General features: G+C 61.9%; 1 protein-coding gene across 7 annotated transcripts in view; it reads left to right on the top strand.

Moving 5' to 3' along the window:
* Nucleotides 1-19,660, top strand: part of RAI1 (retinoic acid induced 1) — a 105,941-nt gene that overhangs the window by 69,541 nt on the left and 16,740 nt on the right. The window contains exons 1-2 of one of the 7 annotated variants that reach the window (XM_059907359.1): nt 13,812-18,016; nt 18,653-18,756. The exons of 4 other annotated variants lie outside the window; for them this stretch is intronic. The gene's annotated coding sequence lies outside the window, so the exon portion shown is untranslated. Of the gene's footprint in view, nt 1-12,186; nt 12,248-13,811; nt 18,757-19,660 lie in introns of those variants that run through there. 2 more of the 7 variants (XM_059907360.1, XM_059907357.1) reach the window with 2 other exon arrangements.

The raw sequence follows: 19,660 nt of genomic DNA, 5'->3' as shown, positions 1-19,660 counted from the left end.
TGGGGAAGCCGGGTGGGCCGGGGGCCGTGGCCAGTCACGAGAAGAAATGCATCTTTGTTGCAAGACACATGTAGGGCTCTTTATGTAAATTGTTTCAGTGCCTCACAGGAAGAAGAAAAATGGGGCTTTGATGTGGGCCGCCTCTCGGCCAGCCGGGTGCGATGTCACTCAGGCGCGTCTGTGGCAGCTTTTATTAAGGAGCTGTCAGCTCTTCTCAGGCCGGAGACCCAGGGGGCTCTCGGGGCAGGAGGAGGCTCGGAGCTGTCTGCCCGAGGCCCAGCATCCACCTCCGAGGGGCAGAGGGGGCCCAGGTGGATTCCCTGGGTACTGTGCCAGGCCCGGTGGGGTCAGTGGGGGTGACCCAGAGTGATGTGGTCCTGATCCCCGTCCTGCAGCCACCGCGCGGCAGGGAACTGGGAGCGGCCCCTGCTCGGGACGGGGGGGCAGGTAGAGAGGAGGTGCTCTAGGCAGGGTCTGCGGAGGCGTCTGGCACTGTCCAGCCCCGGGCGATGAGGCCAGAAAGGGTAGCAGGGGCCAGCTTCGGGGCAGGAGGGGAGCCTGGTCTTGTGGATATTGCGGCGGTGGGGATCCCCTGGGCTGTGAGCAGGAGAGGGTGGGGTGGTGTGAGTTCCAGGGGGGCCTCGGGGATGTGGGGGGACAGAAGGAGGTGGGGGCCAGCGAGGGCCAGAGGGGCGGTCCAGCAGGAAGACAGCACTGCCAGTGAACAGCAGACCTGCCTCCTGACCAGCCAGGGGGACACGAAGACTGCAGCGCCCGGAAGCCCTCCCGGGGCCCACGGCATCCTGAGCACTTGGGACTTCCCCAGAGAGCCAGGCAGGACCCAAAGCTCTGGGTCCCGGGAAGCGTGTAAACCCTGCTCCGTATCTATGGCAACTCTTTTAACCAGGGCTCGGTCCCACAAACCCCCTTCCTCATTCATTCCAAAAACTCCGAGCTGTTGGTCTTTTTAAAAATCTCAGCTCACTGGAGAAAATACAAAAAATAACCAAGAGTGTAGAGAAGAGAAGTCACCGCCTGGCCCTCTGATGAGAAGATGCTGATGTGGGCATCTCTGTGTGTTTCCACTCGCTTTTGCCTCCTGCCCTGCACCGGATCGTGAGTGTTTGCCTGGGTCTTTGGAAATAGGGCTGCTGAGGGCTGGGATCTGGGGTCCTGCTGTGTTGTGTGATCTTGCGGGAGTCGGACACACTCTCTGAGCCTTAGTTTCTGCATCTCTGTGGGGAGAGTTTAAGGCGGGTTTTCAAGGCTCCATTCAGAGCCGACATCAGGGGTCTCGGTGTTTCAGTGGCGTGTGGTTCAGTCAGGAGCCCCGGCCCTGGAGTCTGGGCTCATCCTGTCTCCAGCAAGGGACCCTGGGCAAATCACATTGCCTCTGAACCCCCCCCCCCCCGCCCCGCGTAAGCTGTAGAGTCCGTGATGGGTTTTGGACTTAATGTGTACAGAGCTCTTAGCACAAAGCAGGTGCTCAGTCGTGAGGAACTGTCGTTACGGGTGTGACTGGTGGATCAGACCCTCATCTTCCTGCCGCTTGCTGCGGGGTATGGTGGCCGGCCCGCTGACCTCCTCTGGGCTGCGCCGGCTTTGTGGGCCCGCGGCCTTGCGGCCAGGCGGGGTCTGCACTCAGAATGTCCCGTGCTTGGTCTCGTGCTGCTCTGTTGCCATCTGGAGATGAAGGCCTTTTGAGCAGGGCTCCCCATTTTCATTCTGCGCTGGGTCCCTCAGATTTCAAAGCTTCTGCTGCTCTTAACGATAGGGTTGCTGGAAACCGGGCGTAGGACGGCCTGGCCGGCACCCCGCGCGGTGCTCCAGGGCTGTGTTTCAGGCAGGGGCGGGCTAGGACGCCCCCTGCCCGGGTCACGCGGAGGCTCAGGCCAGGGGCTGCCCGCGGGGCCGTGGAACCTGCCAAAGGCAGGAGGTCTGGGTGGGAGGTGGGCGGGCCCGGGCAGGGGGGCCTGCCGAGCTGTGGCCAGACACCCTGGGAGGCGGTGGACGACGAGGTCGGAATCGACTGAAACTGAGCCGAGCGCCTGTGAAGAGGCGGACAGGGTGCAGCGCTGGCACCCTCGCCCCGTGGTCCCCTCCCCCCCCCTCCGGACGAAGGGAAGGCCCGTGCATCCCCTAGCGCCCACCGTGGGGGAGGGCCGGGGCCCAGGCCACCTGGCACCCAGAGGCTGGTGACAGTGCCGGGGCGCAGTCTCGGCCACCCGCACGTGAAGCAGCTCCGCGGGAGGGAAAAGCGGAAATTAAAGGGCCGAGAAGAAATGACGGCTTGGGGCGGCGCGGGTCTCCCCGGAGGAGCAGGGCATGGGGGGTGTGGGAGCGGTACTCACTCCTTCCACCGCCTCACCCCCGGAGGGCCGTGTGCCCAGAAAGAAAGGGGATTCGGGGGAGGCTCTGCCTTCCAACATCCCAGGTTGGCCTCTGTGCGGTGACTCTGGCCTAGTGTGGGCCCCAGGGGGACACTGCCCCATGCTGTGGTGGGGAAACGGACTCCAAGGGGCACCTCTCTGCCCCGGGCACCCAGGAAGCCAGGGGTCCAGGCTGGGGCGACCGGGGACTCCACGAGCTGTAGGAGCCATGGGAGGGGACCGTGGCACCCAGAGTCAAGGGAAGGGCTGCTTCCCGCTGAGGAAGTCATTCTGCCTTGTGTCTGAGCTGCAGAGGTGGGGACGGGCGCCCCGGGAGGCGTGAGCAGGCCTGGTGTCAGGGCAGCCCCTGCTGGGGACACCTGAGGTCTGATCTCAGCGGAAGAGGGCAGGGCATCGGGAGCCGGCTCTCCCCAAGACGCGGGGGCTGCAGAGTTCTGAGCAGCACGCTGAGGATGGGGACTCAGGTAGGGGAAGGTAATGGGGAGCCATTGAAGGCTCTACAGCAAGGGAGCACCCTGAGCTGAGCTTGCGAGAGGCCACATGGGACAGAGGCCGGGAGCAGGAAACCCAGCGTGGAGGTGACGCGAGGCTAGATCTGGGCTGTGGTTGTGAGGAAGGGGAGGGGGGGCCCTGAGGACTTGGGGTCTTCCTCAGAGACACGCCGTGGGGAGACTGGGGCAGAGGACAAGGTCTGTGGAGCGGTGCGGGGGGCCTCAGGGTGCCATGCATGCGCTGGATCTGGGGGTCTGGAGCAGAGGGAGGTCGGGGAGGGGGGCGGGCTTTGTTCTCAGGAACGGCCGAGCCTGTGGGAGGAGCAAAGTTCACGGGGGAAGAGAAGCCAAAGGCTGGGGCCAAGAGAGGGCGGGCTTTGCCAGGCACTCCAGGACCCTGGAGGGTCCCGTCTCCCTGGGGACAGGCGGGACGAGACCTGTGCCGAGAGGACAAGGGACCTGGAGTCGTGGGGGGAGGCGGCGTCCAGAGCAAGGGCTCGGCCGAGGTCCTCGTCCACCTGCCGGGGGAGGACAGCCCTTCTCCCAAAGGGCGGTGGGGCTGCCAGGCCTCAAGGACAAAGGCAGGCGGGGGCAGGGGAAGGAGCTTGTGGCTGGGAGCTTAATGGCCCCGAAAAAAACCCCATAAAGCTGGAGAATTATGGGGAGACATAAACAGAGCTGTCAGGCATTAGCTGCAGGGAGACGGCTCAGCCTGGGGAAGAGATGCTGGCGGCGGGGCTGGATTCTCGCGTGTGCACAAAAAAGACGGAAGTTATCAAAGGAGGGAGATTAAGAAGCTGCTGCCTCCACGCTCTGGCCGGATCTTTTCTCACGCCCCGGCCAAGGCCCCAGCCACATGCTGACCCTGGGGGCCGGCCCACGTGGCCGGGGGGCAGGGGTAGGGCCTGCCAGTGGGGCGGGGGCCGCCGGGGGCTGCGGAGAGGGGGCCCGGCCCGAGCACGGAGGCGGCGCCAGCCCCACAACCGGTGGCGCTCACACACCCGCCATCTTCATTTTCACCGTTGCTGCTGATGTCATCAGCCAGGCTCTAATGGGCTTAAATTTCACCTTAAACCATCCTGACTGTCCCCACAGATGACAAACGTCCTGCTCTCTCCGGCTCTGCAAAGCTGCCGGGCGGGTTCAGCAGGCCTGCACCCCTCCCTCATGTGCCCTTCTGGCCCCAACTAGAGGCTCCCAGGGACCCTGGACCTGTGGACGCTTACAGGTCAGGGGGACTCCCAGGGGTCTCTGGGACAGGGCCCAGGAAAGGGGGCTTCTGGGTGAGCTTTGGAGGCCCTGAGATGACACAGCACGGGGAAGCAGGGGCCCAGGATCCAGAGCCCCTCCCTGTGCCCCTCCATTTCCCAGCCCAGGCGTCACGACGTGTGGTTGTGTGGTTGCAGAGGGGACCCCTGGGACCTTGGGAATGGCCTGCCATGTTTGTTTGTTTGTTTTCTAATTTTATTTTTTGCTGCGTTGGGTCTTCATTGCTGCGCGTGGGGTTTTCTCTAGTTGCGGCGAGCGGGGGCTACTCTTCGTTGTGGTGTGTGCGCTTCTCGTTGCGGTGGTTTCTCTTGTTGCAGAGCACGGGCTCTAGGCGCACGGGCTTCAGTAGTTGTGGCTCTCGGGCTCTAGAGCGCAGGCTCAGTAGTTGTGGCTCACGGGCTTAGTTGCTCCGCGGCAGGTGGGATCTTCCCGGACTGGGGCTCGAACCCGCGTCCCCTACATTGGCAGGCGGATTCTTAACCACTGCGCCACCAGGGAAGTCCCGCCTGCCATGTTCTTAAAAGCTTTGAGGAAATCTTATTTTGCTCAGGCTAAAAAAAAGTAGCAATGGCTTTGCTTGGGGCTGGAATTCCACCCACCCACCCGTCTATCCACCCACCCATCCATCCATCCATTCACTCACTCACTCATTCAACAGGCACAAGGCCCACGACCCCCGGCTTGCTCATGTCCATCAAAGGCCTAATTTGCCGTCCTTTTGCACCCATGAGAGAGAACACAGGGTGATCTCTAAATGCAGTTTATTTGGGAGACAGTCTTTCCGGCGCTGGCCCTGTGGGTAAAGGGGGAGTGGCAGGGGAGCTCCGGGGGCTGTGGGGTGTTGTGTGGACCTGCGGGCCCATCCAGTTCTCGAGGGTCAGGTTTGCCTGAAAAGGAGGGGAAAGGAAAAAAGATGGAGCTGCCGCAGAGGGAAGGCCAGGACGGGCTGCCTGGGGTTCCCTCTCACGTTTGTGCGTGTCCGGCTGGAGCTTATCCGCCAGCCGAGCCAGCCTGGAGGGGCTGCTGCTGAAACCACGCCTTTCCCATGGGAATCTCACGCCCTTCCGGGTACCCGTGGCCCTTCCTCATATGCTGGGAGCTGCGTCCCTCCCACACCCAGACAGCAGCGCCAGGGAGGCCTCGGCCAGAGGGAGGCCGCTGCCCCCCAGGCCTCAGAGTCACACGGCCTCTGCGGTGGGACAGGGAGGGAGAAGAGGCTGGTGCAGGCCTGCAAGGGGTGGGGGGGCGGAGATGGGGGCGGGGGCGGCTCTGAGCCCCTGCGCTGCGCGGCCCCCTGCGCTCGCTGGGCCTCAGGCGTGCGATGTGCCGCTGAAGGGCGCTGACCCGCTGGCCACTGTGAGCCAGACTGGAGCTGGTGGACGCGCGCTGGAGGGGTGGGCGCGGCAGCCCCTCCGGCTCCAGAGGGCGGTGTCGCCTGGGGGGCTCTGGGGAACCCCGAGGCTGTCACCCGTTCTCCCCACCAGTGTTTGGAACTGGCTGCTGAGCTCTGCGGGCGCTTGTGCCTGACACTTCCAGACCCCACCACGGCCCGCAAGGTCTCACGCCACTCGGACCCGGTGAGGGCGAGCCTCCGGGAAGCCCACTCTGAGCCCCTGCTCCCGCTCGGGTGTGATGTAGGGCCCTTCTGCCCTGCACGTGACCCCTCTGGGCTGGCCAGCGCTGCCTCGGGAACTGAGCCTGAAGCGTGCCCATCCTTGGCCTGACCCACAGCCATGAATTATAATAATAATATTAGCCCTCACAGTACTTTCCTGTCACGGTGCTTCTGCCCCTCACAAGCTGTGCGACTCTGGACAAGTGCCCTAACCTCTCTGTGCCTCTGTTGCCTCATCTGTAAGAGGAGTTAAAAATACGTTGACTGCTGCTTAGAACAGGGCTCTGCACACGTAAGCATCATGTTAGAATTAGCTACGAGGGTGATGATGACAAAGCACTTTTATGTCCGTTTTCTCATTGGGTCTTTGCTCAACCCCGTGAGGTGGGCACTTATCACTTGCCCCGTCTTACGGGTGAGGAAATGGAAGCCCAGAGAGGTGGGGTGACTCACCTGAGGTCACACAGTGAGTCAGCGGCAACCTTGGGTACTCAGTGCTCTTTCCAAAGACATGGGAGGCTCTGGTCTGGAAAAAGCAGCCTAGAGAAGGGTGGACACAGGGGCCTTTCTGAGACCTCTTTCCATGGGCCTGGGGCTGCAGGGGCTTCCAGCCAGCTGGCCAAGTCTGTTCCGCCCAACGTGCCAGCTCGGGAACCCAGACGGCTGGGCCCTGCTCCGGCTGGGCACTGCCCGCCGGGCCTCTGCCAGCATGGCAGGCACCCGCTGCTCTTGTCACCCTGAGGAGCTCCCACCTTCTTGGCCGCAGCTCCGTAGCCAGCACTAGGACCAGTCAGGGATTTTCCTGAACTTTCCCTCTGTTATATAAAATTATGGAAATGTTTACCCTTTAGAAGTAGCAGCTTGCTTGTTGGGCCCTGCTCTGCCAGGCCCTGTCCCTTGACACATCGCCCTCTGAGGGACGGACCCCCGCTCCTCCTCACAGCCGGGGAAACGGAGGCCCAGCCCCACGGCGCACGGGTGGCTCAGCCGGCAATTGGCCCAGCGTTCCTGGACTGGGTCCCCATGAGCCGTGCCCTCACAGCCCACAGTCTCAGGGCCCCCAGAGCCCAGGGTGGCCTTTGCTTCTAAGTGTTTTGATGATCGAAGGGAAACACAGTGCTGGTAGAAATGGAGTGGGAAGTTCGGTGACCCACTGACCAGGAGCAACCCCCGTGAGCCCCGGGCCCCATTTATCAAGGGCCCTGGTGGCGGCAGCTGCCTCCACAGCTCAGGGCTTGACCCAGTCCTGGCTTGTGTGTCCCCAAGGCCGTGCACCAGGAAGCGGGAGGACGTGGCCTCTATGGGGGTTCAGGTGGGGCCTCGGTTTTCTCATCTGTAGGACGAGGGTATGACCCCTCTGCTGTCCACTGCAGGACTCGGCAGCTGGGTTCCTCCCCTCCTGCTGATGGCCCCCGGGCTTCTGCAGTCCAGCAGCTGGAAAGCGGCCGTGCCAGATGGGAGCCCGACACCAGGTGCGCTCTCCAGCCATCCTGCAGAGCCAGCCCGGAGAGCAGATATTTATCCATAGCATAAGTTTTAAATTCTTTTTTTTTTTTTTTTTTGGCTGCTTCAGGTCTTAGTTGCGGCATGCGGGATCTTTCATTGCGGCGCGTGGGCTAAGTTGCCCCGCGGCATGTGGGATCTTAGTTCCCCGACCAGAGCTGTAACCCGTGTCCCCCTGCATTGGAAGGCGGATTCTTAACCACTGGACCACCAGGGAAGTCCCAAGTTTTAAATTCTTAAGTAGGTGTCACATGCTAACGGTAAAAAAAGAAAACTCGGATCCTCTCTCCTCTTTTGTACAAATGGGGCATCTCTGCACACTTTCTACGCTGCGCTTTTCTTGCCCGACTTGAAGGCGGCACCCTATTCACACACGAAGTCCTTTCTCACTCGTACCCACTGTATGGAATTCCCCACGTGTGTTTCCCGCAGCCCCTTCACAGGGACATTTAGGGGATCTCCGGTCTTTGGCTTTTACAAACGACGCTGCAGTTAACCTGTGCAGACGACTCTGGGCCTGGCTGTAGGCAGGACTGCTGGGTCAGGAGGCATGTCTAGCTTCCATTTGGGTCCAGATTGCCATAAAGCTCTCTAAGAGACCGTACCAGCTTATCCACACATCCCTAACTAGACCAGGGGCAGCTGCTGGCCAGGGGAGATGCAGACGCCGCATCCACACGTGTGCTGGTGGGGCCGAAACAGGTGGTTTCCCCAGAAGAAATACGCCAGGGCCTGGCACGTCTGGGGGCCAGGCCGGGGAGCGCCGGCGTCCAGCCCCTGCAGGCCTGTTCCCTCCTCCGGGGTATGGTCTCTGGGCTCAGTGCTGTCGTCTGTGAAACAAGGGCGATCATGCGACCCAGCCCGCGGGACTGGCGTGAGGATGAAGTCTGTTGGTGAAAGTGCTTTTTAGGTCAGCGCCGGGCCCGTGGGGCGGTGAGAACAGTGTTGGTGAGTGCTGTACTCCCAGGACTGCAGCCCCTGGGGTCTATGCTGGGGTCCAGATATCTTGGCCCCTCGGAAGGGGTCAGGGAAGGGGAGTGTTCGGGAACCATCAGGGGAAAGGGTGGGATCACTTTAGCCCAGCTTCCCGCTGTCCCGACGGGGACACTGAGGCCCTGGAGGCCTGGACTTGAAGTGACGGTGGGTTCAGCAGCGTGAGCTGCCCTTTCATCGCTGTGTCGCTGCCAGGAAACAGGGCCGAATTCAGAGTCCCGGGCTTGCCCAGGCCACTGCGGGACCCCGGCTCTGAGACAGAGGGCTCAGGAACGCCGAGCCACAGCCTGGTCCCTGGTCCTGGACGGCCCTCCTCGGACTGGACAGGACCCGGAGCCCCTCGCCGAGCCCGGCCTCCCAGACTCCCAGGCCGGCAGAGACAGACTCGCCTGGGAGCTTGTTAGAATCACCCTCGACCCAGCTCAGCAGACGCCATCTTACTAAGACATGCCCTGCAGCGTAGGACACACATGGGGACTCCAGCCGGGAAACAACCCGCCCGCCCACCGTGGGGGTCAGGACACAGTCCTTTGGCAGACCTTAACCCTCAGTCCCGGAGGCCCTGCTCTGTCCCCCCACTTCGCTCCCTGGGAGGTAGAGGTAGAGCAAGGTCCGGCCCTCGCCCCCGTGGATGGCGTTGGAAGCTGCTGCCCCTCGTGAAACCTCCACCGGGCACCAAGCACAGCGTCTCCGCCAGCCTTGCGGCCCCCCCATCAGTGTGGGGTCAGAGCAGGCTCCAGCTGAGGAGCGTGAGGCTCAGAGAGGTGCAGTGAGCTGCCCAAGGCCACCCAGCAGACAGTGTGCAGAGCTGTGTGGCATCAGGACCTAGGTAGTTAGAGTCAGGGTGGGGACGGAGCGGGGGCAGGTGGTAACTCCCGGTGCCCCAAGGCCACACAGCCAGCCAACTGTGAGCCATCACAGTTGGCTGGCCTGGGCAGTGTGAATGTGACATCTCTCTGGAGCTCCGGTCTCGGGAGAAGACTGCCACTCTTCCACCGCAGAGCCAGCCAGGAGGGATTCTCCTGCAGCTTTCCAGAACAAGGCTCTCTGGGTCGGGCTGAGTTAGCTGTGTATAGCTGGGAGAGGCGCTTTCCCCCAGATGCTGAGTGACCCGGAAGCTGGGGTGGGGAGGGAGATCTGGAAGGGTCTGGTTTAGTTGGAGGTGAGGCCCGAGAGGGCTGGGCCTGGGAAAAGGGAAACTAGCCTTTAGCTGCGAGCACAGAAAACCAGCGTGCAGAAAACGGGCAGAAAGTATTCTGTTCACCCTGGGAGAAAAACAGAGTGCTGTTGAGAACGGCTGGATGCTGGACTCAGATAGCTGCCCTCCCCTCATTTTTACCCTCCAGCACCTCCACGTTTCAGGGCTGTGTGGGGGAAAGTCAGCCAGCACGAGGTGGCAGCCGAAAACCAAAGGCAAATATTTTCCATCCTGAGAAGAGCGGTCCCAGGCCACCTCCGGATCAGAGCTGGTGGTGTGCTTTCCCCAAAGGCCAGCGCTGCTGGTCACCAGGCAACGTGTCTGGGGGCGCTGCCCAGGATCCGCCCCGACCCTGGGAGAGGGGTGTGTGCAGGAGGCCATCCATCCAAGCCACGCCCGGAAATGGAAGCTCCCTTCCCAACAGAGGGGGCGGCGGAGAAGTCCAGAGCACAAGGTGGCCCCAGCTGTTCATCTGGCAGGGGTCCCCACACCCAGAAGCCAGTCTTGAGATGGAGACCCCCTTTCATATCAAAATAGGAGCTGTCCGTTGTTTGGGCAACGCAAAGCTGCCAGGCCCTGCATGAAGTTGTAGTGTATTTGTCATGACTACAGCTACACGCATGTAAAGAGCAGTGGTACGTGGCCTTGTGACATTTATATTTGGGCTGCAGATGAGGCCCTGCCTGAGACCATCAGTAGGGGCCTGGTGCCTTGGTGGCTGGTTCTGCGGGGGAAGGGGGGGGACGTGGGTGGGGAGAAGGCAGTGTGACTTCCCTACAGCGCTTCACCACACCAAGCCCCCTGCCCCTTTTTTCTCCCAAGAAAACCAGTTTTCTGAAATTTCCGAAGGAGTGAACCGGGGCCTCACTGTCATCCTTGCGCCCTGGAACAGGGAGGGCCCCCCCCCCGCCATGGCCCCTGTCCCGCTCTGCGGCTCAGTCTCCACGTCTGTGAAATGAGAGGTCACGTTGCCTCCTAGAAGGGCAGTTTGAGGGTCAGAAGTACAGTCTACGAAGGCCACAGGAGGAGGCCAGGCACGCGTGCCACGCCGCTGCTATTACACCCACTTCCACCGTCTGAGGGCTACCGAGAACTTTCAAGATCTGAGGGAGGCCCCGGGCCCTGTGTCCAGGCTGGTTGAGGGGAGAAGCCCCTGGAGAACCCCGCTCTGCCCTGCCAGGCCCTGCGTGTGCTCAGGGGGCCCCGCTCTACCCGCAGACTGCCTCCCCTGCAGGCCAGGCTGGGCCTCCCAGCTGGCCCTAGGGTGTCACCAGACCAGCTGTCCTCACATCTGGATTCCACACGCATCCCCCTGCCTCCACCCCGGCTGGCCAGGCTTCCCTCTCTGCAGCAACCCTGGCCACTGGCTGCTTCCTTGGTGTGGGGGTCCCGGGCTCCCCCACCCTTCAGCTAATCCGGGGAGAAATCTGGCCCCCGTTCCCAGCTAGGCCCTTTTCTTCGCTGCCACTGGGCCAGGCAGCTCCCGGCGGGAAGGCCCTTTCCCTCTCTTCCCAGCCCCTGCTCTCCAGTCCCCCCTCTGTTCTGCAGCGGTTTTCTCTCGCCCCCCACCTCGTTCAGGAGGGAGGTGGTCGGGGGTGGTCTGTGCTTGGGGGTCTCCAGGATTGGGCCTGAGCAGAGTCTGCAAAATGTCAAGTGACTGATCCAGTGGAAGCCCTCAGGGGTTCCTGGGTTCAGGCAGCTCCTTTGGGGCTAAGGACAGGTTGGGGTTTGGATGGGTGGCCTCTTGGAGAGCAGGGTAATGGGAGTGGATGTGAACTTCCTGTGCCTCAGGCCTCTGAGCTGCCTGAGGGGTCTGAGCTGCTGGGCCTCCTGGGGAAGGGGCCGGGAGGGAGGGGCGAGGGTGGGCCTGAGGGAGGGCGAGCCCGGGAGGAGGCCCCGGTGCGCCCTGGCCCGGCCCGGCGGGTCTGCCTTGAAGGTGCGGGTGTGCAAGGCCGCTGCTGTGTCAACGGTGTGTGTGTTTGGAGCGGCTTAGGGAGGGGGCTGCAGATGGGGCAGGCGGCGCACCACTTGGCGCCGCCGCTGCCGGAGGGTCCGCGGGTTAGAAGCGCCAGCTTCCTCGATGACTGAAGAAGGGTGGGTGTTGAGGAGAGAAGGGCGAAATCCAGAGGGGGCTTGGCGCCCCGGCCCGGCCGCCCCGCGTCTGCGGAGGGAGAGCCTCGCCGCCTCGCCGCCCAGGCGAGCGCGGAGGGAGGCGAGGGGACGAGCGCGCCGGGCTCCCCGCCCCCAGCCCAGCCGGTTCCAATATTTCGCAGAAAGGCACGCGGCTGCTAATCGGTCCTTTCCAGGCTGAGATTCCGCCGCGCGATGCCCGCGCAGGGGCGGGGGCCGCGGGCTGGGGGAGGCGCTCGGAGTCCGGAGCCGCTGAGCGAGGTGAGGAGCCCGCGTCCTCGGCTGCTGGGGGGGGGGGGGCGGGGGGGGGAGGCGGGCGCGCAAACCCGAGAGGCTGGGATGGAAAGGGGAGCAGGTTAAAAATAACCGTCTCTGGCTGGGAAGCTCGCGCGCGCTCTCTCGCCTCGTTCGGTGCCAGAGGACTCCAGGGGAGGTGGCGTTGGGGAGGGCAGAGCGGGATTCCCCCTTCTCGGCGGGCGGGGTGCCCGCCTGCGCGCCGCGGCTGCACGTGTGCGGGGCCGCGCGCCCGAGCCCCCGCGCCCGGCCGGGGCGCCCCCTCCCCGGGACCGGGCGCAGCTGGCGGCGGCGGCCCCGCCCGCAGCCTCGCGCTGCCGAGGGAAGCTTCGCTCCATTATTCATTATTTACGAGCGTTAATAGGTTTGAGGCGCGGGGGTGGGGGCGAGGGCGCGGTGGGGACCGAGGCACCGGGGGCCGGGGTGCGGAGGGGTGGCCGGGCGGCGGCGCCACCGTGAGGAGGGGGTCTCCGCCTGGGCCGCGGTGCTCGGGGCGCACCTCTCCGCCCGGCTTCTCTCCGCCGGCGCCGGGGCAGCGCGGGGCGGCGGGAGGGGAGTGCGGGCCTTTGATTTTGCACGTCGCCGTCTGTCCTTCGCGTCCTCGCCCTTCCCAGAGCGCGGGGAGGGGGTGCGGGCCGTACGCCCCGCCCTGCGCGCCCCTCGCGGCGGCCGCCGCGTCCCCGACGCGGCCCGGGCCTCATTTATCATCATCTTTGGTCAAGTGGAGTGTGCAAGGAACAGCTGCTTCACTCGGCTGACTTCCGAGGGCGGCTACAGCGGGAATCAGGGAGATGAATGATGGGGGCTGAAGGGGCGCAGCCCCCGGGGTCCCAGCGCGGGCAGAAGGGAGGCGCGCGGCGTCCACCTCGCCTCCGCCTCGTGGCGGGAAGAGCGCCCCTTCCTTGCTCCCGGCGCCTCCGATCGCGGGACCGCGGCCGGGGGCGCCCCAGGAGGGGCCCGCGCGCGTCTGGCGGAGCCCGAGGTCGCCGCGACCTTGCTGGGGTCAGCGGGTTGGGCGGCGGAGGCGGCGGCGCGGCGTCTTTGGTGGCGCTTTCCGGATTGGCGCAGAGGCCGGGAAACCGGGCGGGGGCGGGCGGGGGGAACACAAATAGAAGGTGAAATTTTACCTGCCCCTGAGGGAGTCCTGCGGATTTTCTCCCGGCAGCGGCAGGCGCTCTGCCTTTGTCTTACACGCCTGAAACATCTGTTGCAGGGGGGCGGCGAGGCCGCAGACGCCCCCGCACACCCCGCGCGGCTCCCCGTCCTTGTCCCCATCCCCCGCTCGGCCGGCGCCCGGCTCCCGAGGCGCGTTAACCCTGCCGGCGCTGGGGCACACGCCGGCCGCCCGCGCTCCCGGGCTGCGTGGGAGCCGCGGGGGCGGGGGCGGAAGGGTTAACGGCCGAGGCGCAGACCCTAACTGTCAGACCCGGGCCCCGCTTCGTTTCAATTACCCTAAGTAGAGGCTGAATGCGCAATTAACGGAGTCAGCTTGCCAACTGGAAAGCCGGCCCGCTTTCGCGTTGAGAATACTCCACCAGCTGACTCGGACTAAGCAATTTCCTTCTCTCGCTCCTTTCCTCTCTCTCTCTTCTAACCCCCCTCCCTCTTTTTCTCTCTCCTTAATAATAAAATTATACCAAGCAGTTTGCGGTGTGGCAGGCGGCCAGAAAAGCGTTTCTTTAAACGCCGCCGTCTCACAATTAGGCAGCAAGAGGATTTGACACGCCGTGGCGGCCTGACAGGCCGCTTCCTCCCCTGGGGGCTGGGGGCGGGAGGGGGCGCCGATTCCCCAGCTCCCCCAGGTGGAGCGGGGCTGGGAGGGGCTGTCAGCATGCTGCAGAGAGGGAGGGGGTGTCAGGAGGCAGAGAAGGGAGGGGGGAGGCTTCCGCCCGGGCTGAGGAAGGGGGGCGTTCTCTGACCCCTGGGAAACTGGGTGTCCAGGAGGAGGATCTGGGCCCCCACTTTTGGCCTCCAGCTCAGAGTTCATCTTCTGGTGGACAGAGGGGCCATTCTGGGGCACAGAGCTGTAGAGGGATCTCAGCCCTGCTGGGCCTCCTGGACAAGTCACTGCCTCTCTCTGGGCTTCCAGTAAGGCTCTGCAAAACGAGGGGGGAGGTTTGACCTCCAGAATGCTCTGCAGAAAGTGGCTTCTGGCGGCTCACTGCTCTTGGCAGCTGGCCCTGTTGGCCGGGCGATAGAGGGGGATGCAGGCGCCCCTGTCAGAAACAAGTCGGAGACCCCACTCCAGCTCTGGCCACAGACCAGTGGGCCTCCCAGAGTGGGGGAGAGTGGCCCTTCCCCGGGAGCAGTGATGCAGGCAGCTGACAAATGGGGGTGACTTTGCAGGATTGCCAGGGATTGGTACCATGAGGACAGCGGGCATTTGACCATTGGCTGCAGCAGGCAGGCCACCTGAGGTGGAGGAGGGGCGGTAACTGCAGCCACCCCACCTGCTCAGTCCTCCCGCCCCCACCCTCACTCAGGCCGCTCCTCCCATGGGGCGGCCCCCTCCTTCCAGGCTGCCCTGGCCACCTCCTCTCCCCGCCCCCAGAGCCTCGCCTGTGTCTGCCTCAGGAGGGCAGGAGCCATTGCATTTTCCTGTGTATCCTCAGCGCCCAGCTTGGCCCCTGCGCAGGCTGTAGGCTAAGTAGAGATGGGCTTGACAAGCGAGTGGGCTCGGGCACAGAGGGCTGTGACCCAGGGGGCTGTGGAGGGCAGAGCATAAGCTCCATCTTCCCTTCCTGGTTGGCTGTTGCACGTGTCCTGGCCTCCAGGCCTGTCATCAGTCGTCAGGGCTGTGTTGAGGGTCAGGTAACACACCCTGACCCATCTGTTCATCCATCCACCCATCCAGGCAGCATTTAATAGGCAGCTACTTGGGGCAGTTTCTAGGCTTAGAGCCTAGGTCCCAACAGATGAAGCCCCTGCCCTCATCAGGCTGCTTTCCAGTGAGGGATGCACAGGTGAACCGGCTCATTAGACCATTAATTACGTAATTACCACTGATGAGGGCCACCAGGGACCCAGCAACGTGGAAGGTGGGGCGGAGCTCTCAAGGAGGCTATGAGCGCCTCTGTGGGCCTCGGGCCTCCCGCCGCCCAGCCTTTGCAGCCCCCATCGCTCTGGCCCCAAGGGACCACCGCCGCCCAGTGCCGCCCTCCTGCAGGCCCCCAGTGCTTCCCCTTTGGTTCCATCCAGAGCTTAACTGGTTCTTGCTGGCCTCAGGGCTTCTCCCAGAGGCCAGGGAGAGTTCGGGGGGCGGTGCTTCTGCTGTCACTCCTTCACACCAGGCATCCCCCAGGTGCCCAGCAAGGCCCTGCCTCACTCGGGCCAAGTGCCATCTGCATTTGACACCAGGAGCTTGTGAGCAAATACAGCCCGCAGACCAGTTCTCTTGATCTCCGGGGTGTTAAAGTTTTTACTTGGTTGATAAAATTTTTAAAAAAATTTTATTGAAGTCTAGTTGATTTACAATGTTGTATTAATTTTTGTTGTACAGCAAAGTGATTCGGTTATACCTATATATATTTTTCATATTCTTTTTCTTTATGGTTTATCAAGGATATTGAATATAGCTCCCTGTGCCATACAGTAGGACCTTGTTTATCCATCCTATGTATATACTAGTTTGCATCTGCTAATCCCAAACTCCCAATCCATCCCTCCCCCATCCGCACTTACCCTTTGGCAACCACAAGTCTGTTCTCTGTGTCTGTGAGTCTGTTTCTGTTTTGTAGACATGTTCATTTGTGTCATATTTTAGATTCCACGTATAAGTGATATCGTATGGTGTTTGTCTTTCTCTTTCTTGCTTAGTATGATAATCTCTAGGTCCATCCATGTTGCTGCAAATGGCATTATTTCATTCTTTATGGCTGAGTAGTATTCCTTTGTATATATGTACCGCATGTTCTTTATCCATTCATCCGTCTATGGACATTTACGTTGTTTCCATGTCTTGGCTATTGCGAATAGTGCTGCTGTGAACATAGTGGCGCATGTGTCTTTTCGAATTATAGTTTTGTCCGGATATATGCCCAGGAGTGGGCTTGCTGGATCATATGCCCAGGAGGGGGCTTGCTAAACTATTTTTAGTTTTTTGAGGAACCTCCATACTGTTCGCCATAGTGGCTGCACCAACTTACATTCCCACCAACAGTGCAGGAGGGTTCCCTTTTCTCCACACCCTCTCCATCATTTGTTATTTGTAGACTTTTTAGTGATGGCCTTTCTGACTGGTGTGAGGTGGTACCTTGTTGTAGTTTTGATTTGCATTTCTCTAATAATTAGTGATGTTGAGCATCTTTTCATGTGCCTATTGGCCATCTGTATGTCTTCTTTGGAGAAATGTCTATTTAGCTCTTCTGCCCAGATAACATTTTTTAAAATGAGAGATTCCTCTTTCTATAAAACACTCCGAGGCTCTGGCACGCTGGGCCCTCCTTCCCACCGGCAGCAATCAGCCGGAGCAGTTTACCTCCTTCCTCACCATTCACGGGTGCGTTACTGCCAGGCCCGAGGGAGATCTTCTTTGTCAAGTGAATGAGGAGGAGCTGTAGCTACAAGCCCCTCACCCCCACCCAAATGTGCTCTGTACCTCCACTCGACCTTGTTCTGGATATTTTCATAATGTGACATTTTATTTATTTATTTTTCAACAAGTAGACTTTGGATTTTATTTATTTATTTATTGGCTGCACCACGCAGCATGGAGGATCTTAGTTCCCCGACCACAGATCGAACCTGTGCCCCTTGCAGTGGAAGCATGGAGTCTTAACCACTAGACCACCAGGGAAGTCCCATGTGACATTTTAATTTATTTATTTTTGGCTGCATTGGGTCTTCGCTGCTGTGCGCGGGCTTTCTCTAGTTGCGGCGCACAGGCTTCTCACTGCGGTGGCTTCTCTTGTTGCAGAGCAGGGGCTCTAGGCACGCGGGCTTCAGTAGTTGTGGCTCACGGGCTCTAGAGCACAGGCTCAGTAGTTGTGGTGCACAGGCTTAGCTGCTCCGCGGCATGTGGGATCTTCCCGGACAAGGGCTCGAACCCGTGTCCCCTGCATTGGCAGGCGGATTCTTAACCACTGCACCACCAGGGAAGTCCCCCATGTGACATTTTAAACAATATACATTCAACAGACAGTTATTGTTCAGGGACTTGGGGATATGGCTGCGAACAAAACAGGCAAAATCCCTGCTCTTGTGGAACTTACTTTCTAAAGAGGAGAGGCAGTAATAAAGCCAGCCAGCCACATGACTTGTTACCTTGGAGAAGTGGGCGGGCCGGGGGGGGGGCGCGTGGAGTGTGCGTTTCAAACAGTGGTTAGGGTCGGCCACCCGAGAAGGTGACGTGAGCAAAGGCTTGGAGCCCAGGGAGCCACGTGATACCTGAGAATGGTGTTCCCAGTGGAGGAAAAGGCAGTGTAAAGGCCCTGAGGCTCAGGGAGGTGCCACACCGACCACCAGCTTGGCACCTTGGTACATCCTCTTTCCCGGGAAGTCATGGTGGGTGGGGCACATGGGGTGTCAAGGACAAGGCTGGGGTGAGAGGTTAGGCTCTCTCCTTGCCTTCTTTGCCTCCCCTGAAAGCCAGCAAACAGATCCTCTGTCATCTGCAGTGTGCAGTCACCTGCAAGACCAGCGGGGCGTGGAGGAGCCCCCCATGCCAGCCCCTGGACCAGCTCCTTCACCTTGAAACTGTGGGCCACTGATCCCAGCCCTCTTAGCTGTCTGCATCCAGCACCACCCCCGTTTTCTTTTCCTCATTTGACAGAGTTGGGGAGTGGTGGATAAAATGGTGTAAAAGCAACCACTGTCCACAAGCGACTGACGGGTGTAGAGCCGATAGCAGGGTGGGCCCCCGCCGGCCCGACAGCCTCCCCCGGAGGGCTCGCGAATGCCAACAGCTCAGCTGCGCTGAATCCTTGCTGCGCCACACCTCACGGCGGGGAGGGGCTGGCTAGCCATCTGCCCTCACCCCCTGGACCGTGGGCCCCTCCGGCTCAGCCGACCCTTACATCCCAGAAACTGCACTGCGGGGCAGGGGTGAGGCGGCCGGGCTGAGAGTTCTGCAGGCGGCGCCCGGAGGGTGCCCAGGACGGCGGCGATGCCCGCGGCGGGGCAGCGCGTCCTCCTGGTGGGTTGACCCTGAGGGGAGGCTCTTGTTCTGGGGGCTTAGTAGGTCTCGGCTGTCTCCGCCGCTGGGTCCTTGGAAGAGGCAGCGTTGGTGGGCTTCGAGGGAAGGCTTTCCAGACAACTGGAGAGGCCAGAAGCCTCTGCCCCCCATTCAAGCATCCTCCAAAGAGCCCCGAGACCTCCCCCTGCCCCGGGGTCCCCAGCCTCAGCTGAGGAGCCCGGCTGTCTAACTGCTTCTCCCCCTCTCAGCCCGTAACTTGTCTGAATATTCAGGACCTCCAGCCCTGCAGAGAGTGGTGTGCTGGACCCTTGTGGGGTTCTCCCGTGGGTGCCTGTGAACGAGGATGGTTGCTGCCCACAGAGGGTGGTCTTGAGAGGCCGTACTTTGGGTTGGGGGCTGCCTTGTTCTCTGGGATTCCTTATGCCCGGGATGGGCCCCCTCTGCCCCAAGCTGACCTCTCCCGGTGCCTGGCCCAAGGACCCTACCTGTCCCAGAGGCCTGGGGGCCCTGGGCTGTCTTGTCTTGGGGAGTCCTTGGAAACACCCCTTCCCCCCATTTAGGCCAGGCCCTTGGGATGCAAAATAGACCCCACAGAATAGCAGTAAGCCTGACTAATGATTGATCATTTTCATCAAGGTGTCCTATTTAGTATTCATCACGCACAGCACATGGGGAGGCGCAAGGTGGTCCCACCATTCCATTCCTCCCAGGACACCCCCATCCCCGGCCTCCTGACCCAGGTAACTTTCCCCTCCTTACTTGTTCCCAGGCCTTGAGTGGGTTGGGTTTTAAAGTTTTTTCCCTGCAGCTGCAAATCAGAAAACCAGGTCATAAAAGAACCTTGGGTGAGTGAGTGGGATGGAGCCAGCGGGCCCCAGGGCCCCCGCTGGGGAACCGAAGCTTCCTTCTCACCCCCTCCCTCCCCGGTCCCTGCGGGAGCTACAGCGGCTCCGGCCCACGCTGGGCCCATTTCCCTGACCGGGGGCCTGGCCCTGGGGGCTAGAGAGGCTGTGGGCCCAGTGAGTTCTCTCTGAGGCTGCCCAGGGGACAGCAGTGCCCCCGAGTAGATTCCCTACAGTTGGGTGGGGCCCGACCCGGCTTCTGGGGCCACGCAGGTTGCAGAGGGGACCTGGGCACCCCCCTTTCCTTACCGTGCTCCAAGGGGCCTTCCTCTAAAGCGGGAATTCTTGGTGAGGGCCGTCCACGCGGCTGCGGCACCCATCACGAGGAACTGCCCCGTGGGTGGCTCACACGCGGGTCCTGGCCCCTCTGAGCCTCCCCTTTCTCTGTAAAAGGGCAGAACAGTCAAAGCAGTGAGTGTGCAGACGCGGGGTGGGCAGGCACCGCGGGCAGGGCTGCCCCCGCCCCCCACCCCAACGGGTCCCGCGGTGCCTGTGCGGGGACCGCAGAGCCGTGCTCTTTGCCTGAGAACACGGCTGAGCCCTGGTTCACCTGCTGCCGAAGGCCTTCGGGGGCTGATGGCCTCGCGTCTGGGGCCTGAGGGTGTCTGTGGGGCTCGTCACGCCCCCTTTCACGGCCAGGGGAGCAGGGAGACCCGTCGCTGAGCTAGAGGAGTCCTGGGGCACGGGGTGGGCCCTGCGGCCTGGCCCAGCTTTGCGCCGTGTTTCTCCCTGGACCAGGGGC

The sequence above is a fragment of the Balaenoptera ricei genome, chromosome 20 (genome assembly GCF_028023285.1).
Source record: "Balaenoptera ricei isolate mBalRic1 chromosome 20, mBalRic1.hap2, whole genome shotgun sequence".
NCBI lineage: Eukaryota > Metazoa > Chordata > Mammalia > Artiodactyla > Balaenopteridae > Balaenoptera > Balaenoptera ricei.
Note: the sequence above shows the minus strand (reverse complement) of the source record. Positions and strands in the feature narration are given on the sequence as shown.